Source organism: Neovison vison, chromosome 7 (genome assembly GCF_020171115.1).
Source record: "Neovison vison isolate M4711 chromosome 7, ASM_NN_V1, whole genome shotgun sequence".
Classification (NCBI taxonomy): Eukaryota; Metazoa; Chordata; class Mammalia; order Carnivora; family Mustelidae; genus Neogale; species Neogale vison.
Genome location: NC_058097.1, coordinates 48,966,554 through 48,973,683, shown reverse-complemented (window position 1 = coordinate 48,973,683; position 7,130 = coordinate 48,966,554). Strand labels below are relative to the sequence as shown.

At 46.3% G+C, this 7,130-nt stretch overlaps 1 pseudogene; it reads left to right on the top strand.

Annotated features, from left to right (window-relative positions):
* The first annotated feature begins 5,801 nt into the window (after window positions 1–5,801).
* On the top strand, window positions 5,802–6,889 carry LOC122913346 (annotated as a pseudogene).
* Window positions 6,890–7,130: the final 241 nt, after the last annotated feature.

Genomic DNA, 7,130 nt, shown 5'->3' with positions numbered 1-7,130 from the left:
TTTTTCTTCTGTTGGGCATTCCTCCTCCTAGTCATTTTGGTGGGAGAAGACTGAACAGATGTAGCTGGATGTATCAACTCTGGTGCAGTCAAGGTGCACCCTGGAACACTTCCTGATCTCCGTCTCAGAAGCCTCAGTCTGGGTGCAGAAGCTGAATAAATTCCCCCTTGGACGCTGGCAGTGCAGGTTCCAAGTTAAAGACCCTGGGGGCGCAGGATCTTTTGCTCGTCCCCAAAGCCAAGGCAGTGGCGGCTGTCTGGGAGCTCCTGACCGCCAGAGAGGTTCCAAGCAGCGATCGCACACTGAGATTTTGCCGCTGGCCAGGGCTGGGAGTGCCCGGCTTGCGCGCACCTCTTTTCAGAGGCGGCTGTGGGTCGGGCGCGCGTCTGGGGCACTGAGAACGGGGCGCTGGTCCATAAGCCGCAGGCTGGGCTTTTGCGCGCCTCTGTCCGGGGAAGAGTTTCGCGGGCGCGCGGCTTAGACTTTGAAACAATGGCCCGGGTCAAGAAGCGCCCCAGGGCCTTAGAAACCCAGGAGAGCTGGAGCGACGTGCACGCGCATCTCAAGCTTTGTGGTAGGGCTAGCGCGCGTTCTGCAGACCGGCTCCCATCCCCTCACAGGAGCCGGAACCCCGCGCTCTGGGGCACGCTGGCGGCTTAGGGACCAGGAGCCGGTTTCTCCGCCGCACTCTCTCTGCCTCCGCGCCGGGGAGGCCGTCTGGGACCGGGGACTCAAGCCCCTGTTCCTAGCCGCCCCGATTCCCACAATTTGCCCCCGCGATCCTTTGCTCTTTTGGAGTGCTTTCAACCAGTCTCCGAGTTAATGCTGGTCCCCAGACGCAGGGCACTCTCGCTCGTATCGGGGTATTACTTTTGCACCTGTCGCCTCTGGTGGCTCCCTCCCCCTTTTGTTTATCTTCCGATATCAGTCCGCTGTTCCCATTCCGCTTTACCTGCTCACTGGCGTCTTCTGCCCCTGTAGAGATCCAGACGTGTATAATTCTGATCTCAGGCTGATTTCATGGGTGATCAGAGTTCTTTGGTAGGTAATCAGCTCACTTTGGGGTACCAGCTGAAAAGACGCCTCTTCCTAGTACCCCGCCATCTTGTCCCCCCCTTCTCCCACATGAATCTTGGTTCATTCTTTCTGGCTTAGTAATATTCTAACATCAGTCCCAGTCTCAGAACTGATTATGATTTTAACTTACCTGATGCATACAATTCCATATTCTTAGATTCCATTTTATATGTGTCTTGTATTTTAATATCTGTTACACTTCTTGCCTTAGTGCTAATAGTTTGACTCAGTGTATGTTTTGATAAATACCTCAACATTTGAAACAATTATCAATAAGTTTTCTACTTCTCTTTCATCAAATAGTAGTATTTCCTAGAACATTGCTTAGAGAACAAAGTAATATGATGCTTTAGTTTGTGTGATGGAGGCCATGAATTTTGTTCCTTGCGTGACAGGAAATGACTATACTGTCAAAAAAGTATTGCTTAGTAGGTGCTGTGTTTACCCAATATGTCGGCACAGGGATGTTTGACATAGAATTAGCCTATAATTGGTGGACCTACACTTCATTATTATACTAAAACTTTATTTATGGGGCTCCGGAGTGGTTCAATCAGTTAAATGTCTGACTTTGGCTCAGGTCATGATCTCAGTGTTCTGGGACCTAACCCTGCGTTGGGCTCCATGCTCGGTGGGGGCCTGTTTGTCTCTCTCCTATTGTCTCTCCCCCTGCTCATGGGTGCTGCCCCTCTCTCTGTCCCTCTCTATTTCTCTTTCAAATAAAATCTTTAAAAAAAATAGAAAACTTTATTTATGTATCTTATTCACAGAGAAAATATTCTTAGTGAAAGATGGATTCTTGTTACAGCCGAGATTATAAAATAAAATACAACTGATAGGAAAATGGAAGAGTATGAAATGAAATACAGGTCTGGATTATTTGAAAGCACAGGTGACAAAGCATATGCTTTGTTCATAGAGCACAGAGGTTCGGACACTGTCTTGGCACCAGCCCGCTAGGCTCTAGTCACTACTCGGCCCTTAATTAACCACCATGTGAACTTAGACAGATTGCTTTACCTTCTGTACCTAAGTTGTCCTTATCGCTACATTGAAAATAATGTCAGTGCCTACATCATGCAGATAGGAAAATAGAAGAGATTCCAAATTTATGGCTTCATAGCTCTGATTCACACATTTTATGGGCTGTTGGAAGGTTCTTTTTTCCACAGTGGGAAGCATCTTAGCAGAGCCATGCTGAAGTAAACGTGTTTCCCAGAGTTCATGGATATCAGTTGATATGATATTTGTAGTCCCCAGGACCTGTTCCAGGGTAGGATCTTCTGATTTTGAGGAACTTTACAGTCACTGGGATCTGTCAGAATAACTCCAGGGTTTAGTCACGAGAATGGTTTCCTCATCAGACACCGTGATTGGTTCTGGGGATTTTCTCACTTCTTTCTCATCATCTCTTCCTTTTCTACAGGGAATCCAAGATGAGGTCCCAAGATGTGATCCTTATCTGACTATAATTGCTTATTGGTCATTTTCTTTTACAGGTGTCTCAGGATATTCACAACATTCTCCCATGAGTTTTGAGTGTACATCAGTTTGCTGTCCTCAAGAGTTGGCAGGGTGTGTCCATTGGTACCAGCTGCCTCTTCTGCATCTCCAATCATCAGGAGCAGCCCTGGGACCTCCAGGTGGGTGAAAACATGAAGCCTCCCCAGGATATTGGGATTTCCGTTTTCTCTACTGGACCTTGTATGTGTTGGTAAATATCCTTTCTCCTATGACAGAGCAACAAACTCATCAGAAAGAACAAAGATTTAGGATGCTGCAGTGCACAAAATCTCAGACTTACTCTAAGTAGCAATGTTACAGTTCTGTGATGTTCATTGTTGGGCTCAAATCTAAGCGTTTAGGTCTATAAGTTTCTTTCTGTACAGACTCTGTGAGCAGGCTGAACACATTCACAGGAAGAACCTTCTCATCTCCGTGCAATTTTAATTTGGTGATTTGTATTTTAAAAAGTAAAGTTATGTACATTTCAACTGTGCAACTCGCTGGGAGTTCGCAAGTGACCACACCTATGTACACAGTTCCTAGATGAGAAACAGAATGTTTTCAAACCCCCAGATATCCTGTTGTGCCCCCACTAAGTCACTATTCCCATAGGCATCATTTTCTTGGCTATATCTGTAGGATTGGAATATTTGGGAATAAGTTCATAAGTTTCCAACATTTGAAAGATTAGATTACTTTTGTTTGTTCCATACTTAACATAAATGGACTTATCCTGCATGAAATGTGTTATCATGACTTCTTTCTCATGCCATATGACTTTTCAAAATTTATCTGTGTTGTTTCATATTATTGTTGGCATTTGGCTTAGCAAAGCCAAGTAGAAGTAGAAGACTCCATGTGAATATGAAACCATTCGTGGATTGCTTCTCCTGTTAATTGTTAGGGTCCGTGATCAAAGGAACGAGACTGATACAAAGCGAAGGTCAAGCAAAACTTTATTTCGTGCCAAGCATCAGGAATCAAACGACCGGTCAGAGCTACCTCTTACGAAAAGGCGGTGACGATGATCCCAACAAGGTCACTTCCAAGAAGGCCACTCTGGACGAGGCCGCTCTAGATGACACTGCTCTGCAGATGAGGCCGCTCCATGATTGGAGCCATTCCCAAGAAGAGGCCACTCCCAAGACAAGGCCACTGCTCGATGAAGTTGCTCCCCGGACAAGGCCGCTCCCAAGAAGAGGCCGTTCTGGACAAGACCACTTCCTGGATGAGGCCACTCCCAATGACGAAGAAGCAACAATGACAGCAACAGTGACAAGGAGGACAACCCGGATGACACAGACTCTGCTCCCCACGATGCTACTCTGACCAGGCTTCCACCCGGAGGAAGCCACCACTGCGGACAAGGCCACTTGTGGTTCGGGGTGGCGAGGCATTTTGCGGCGAGGCTGCTGGTGTCTAGGGGCCGTTGGCATCTCAGGGCTGCTTGCGCCTCGGGACTGCTGGCGTCTAGGGGCTGCAGGTGTCAGGACCGCCGACCGCTGGCGTCCAGGGGCTGTAGGCATCGGGACCGCTGACCGCTGAACTGCTGGGGTCTCGACAGCTCACGGGGCTGCTGAAGGCAGGGCCGCTGGAGGCTACAGGCTGTGGCTTGGGGCCGCCAGAGGCTGGAAGCTGCAGGCGGCGGCTCGGGGCTGCCGAAGGCAGGACCGCCGGAAGCTGGAAGCTGCAGGCGGCTGGAGACTGCAGGCGGCGGCTTGGGGCCAGCGGAGGCTGGACCGCCAAACGCGGTTATAGCTCTTACAAGAGCTGTTACAGCTCTTCTATTCACCGTTGACTCCCCTGCTCTCCGCCGACTTCCACCGCTCTCCGCACTGCTTCACCGCTCTCCGCCGACTTCACCGCTCTCCGCACTGCTCTCCGTCCCACTCTCTGCCGACTCCACCGCTCTCCTGCAGCAGCCCCCCAACAGCCTGGCAGAGCAGCCTTTATGGGGGTGGCTGAGCCCCGCCCCCACACAGGCGGCCAATTGAATTCCAATTTCCCCAGTGGATATACATACGCCTCACTGATTGGATGTCTCCACTCAGTCTGCCCCACCGTTACATTCAGGGTCCACAAGCAAGTTCCTCTGGGAGGGGCAGACCCTTATATTAATGAGAAATGGGTTTCCTGAGTTTGGGCTGTTGTGAGTAGTGAGTAATGCTGGTATGTAAGTTCTGTAACAAGTCTTTTGGGGATACCTGTACAAATTTTTGGTGAGTGTATTTGTGGGACAGTGAAAGTAGATGGTACTACAGTTTTCAAATGTTTGTACTAATGTTTGTACCATCAGCAGTGTGTGAGATTCTTGGTTGATCCATATCTGCCGAAATTTCTCTCACTCTGAGTTTAGATTTCTGGGTAGTGTTTGATGGCACCAGGCAGTAGTGTTATATTTGAAATTTTTCTGACTACAGACATTGAACATTTTCACGTGTTATCTCTTGAATAACCTCTTTTTTGAAGTTTTAATTTAAATTCACTTAGCCAACATATAGTACATCTTCAGTTTGGGTATAATATTCAGTGATTCATTAGTTGCATATAAGACCCAGTGCTCATCACATCATGTGCCCTCCTTAATGCCTATCACCCCGTTACCCTGTTACCCCACCCACCTCCCTTTCCACAACCCTCAGTTTGTTTCCTGGAGTCCAGAGTGTCTCATGGTTTGTCTTCCTCTCTGATTTCTTCCCATTCAGTTTTCCCTCCCTTCCCCTCTGAGCCTCTGCACTATTCCTCATATTCCACATATTTCATTTAGCATAATACCCTCCACTAAGTGTTTGTTGGAACGGTTTGTCTGTTGTTTATTCTGCTGCATAGTCTTTAAGAATTCTCTGTGCTAATTATAGATTGTGTGTGTAGTGGGGGTGTTTTGATGAAAAACCCCTCTAAATTTACTATAAAATCATTTTCCCATGTGATTAATATGTTCAGTGCTGTTTAAGAAATATTTTGTTCAAAGGCTAAATAAAGGGTTTTTTAAAAAATTTTTCTCAAAAAACCTATTATGTCTTTGAAATTTAGATCAGCAATCTATTCACAATTGACTTTGTTTATGGTATGAGTAGTGATCAAGTTTTCTCTTTTTTCCAATAGGGCTAGTGAATTTCAACTTCTTCTGAAAATCTTGTATTACTCTTTCTTTCCATTTGGTCTCATTTGTCATTGCCTCTCCCAGGTTAACATCCCCTCATCCCTACTGCTGATTTTTACATGAAATGTACTAGATCTCTATCTCTTCCCATCTCTGACAGTTTTGGCAGTCGAGCAGGAGTGCACAGTGAAAGTGAATCTGGGTGTCAAAATTTCAGTTGGCCTTGTTGCTCAGAGGAATGCTTGTTGCCATAATTTTTAGGAAAACATGTTGAATGACAGAATATCTTCCAGGGATTTGATAATGGGAATAATCTTCTTGTCACTGATGATAGTTGGAATTGTGGGTCATTTCTTTCTTTTTTACCATTACCTGTTCCTTTTCCACACCAAATGCAGGGTGAGGTGTACCCATTTGATTCTCAAGCACCTGATCATATCCAACTCCATGGTCATTCTCTCTAAGGGAGTCCCCCAGACAATGACGACTTTTGGGTTGAAACATTTTTCCAGCAAATTTGGGTGCAAACTTCTTTTATATGTTCAGAGAGTGAGCAGGGGCGTGTCCATTAGTAGCATCTGCCTCTTGAGTGTGTTCCAGAGCATCATGACCAGTCCCATGAACTCCTGTTGGAAGGATCTTAAAGTCAAAGCCCCAAAGTATATTGGCCTCTCCATCTCCCTCTGCTGATCATGTACATATTTGTAAATTTAATTTTTCATGTGTATGTGTTGTATGTGTCTGATAAATGGAGCATGAAAAACATCACAAACAAAGGCTATTTACGGTACTGTTTTACTGTAGATCATGAGACAATCACAGCCCCAACGTATGCACTGTTGATAATACTCTCTGAAGTTTCATTTTCTGGGCTCATGATCTGGGCCTGTGGCTCCATGGTTTTCATCCTGCACAGGCACAGACAGCGGGTTCAACACATTCACAGGCCTAATAATGTCTCCCCCAGATCCTCTGCTGGTGACCACCTTTATGTCTTTTTACTTCCTCTCCTCCATCTTTCATGCTTGTATTGCTTTTATTTATAATCCCAGATGGTGACTGGTGAATACCGCTGTGGTGATTTCTGTGTATTTTCCAACTGTCAGTCCCTTTCTGCTCATGAGTCAAGACTCTGCTATACCCAGGCTCAACTTTTCCTGGATAAGGAACAGAAAATCCTTTAACTGTACCAGAAAAAAATAAATTAAATGTTTCTGGACAGTATCCTGTGTTTTTTTTAAGATTTTATTTATTTATTTGACAGAGAGAGACACAGCGAGAGAGGGAAACAAGCAGGGGGAGTGAGAGAGGGATAAGCAGGCTTCCTGCCAAGCAGGGAGACCGATGCGGGGCTCGATCTCAGGAGCCTGAGATCATGACCTGAGCCAAAGGCAGACAGACGCTTAAGGACTGAGCCACCCAGGCTCCCCATCCTGTTGTGAAT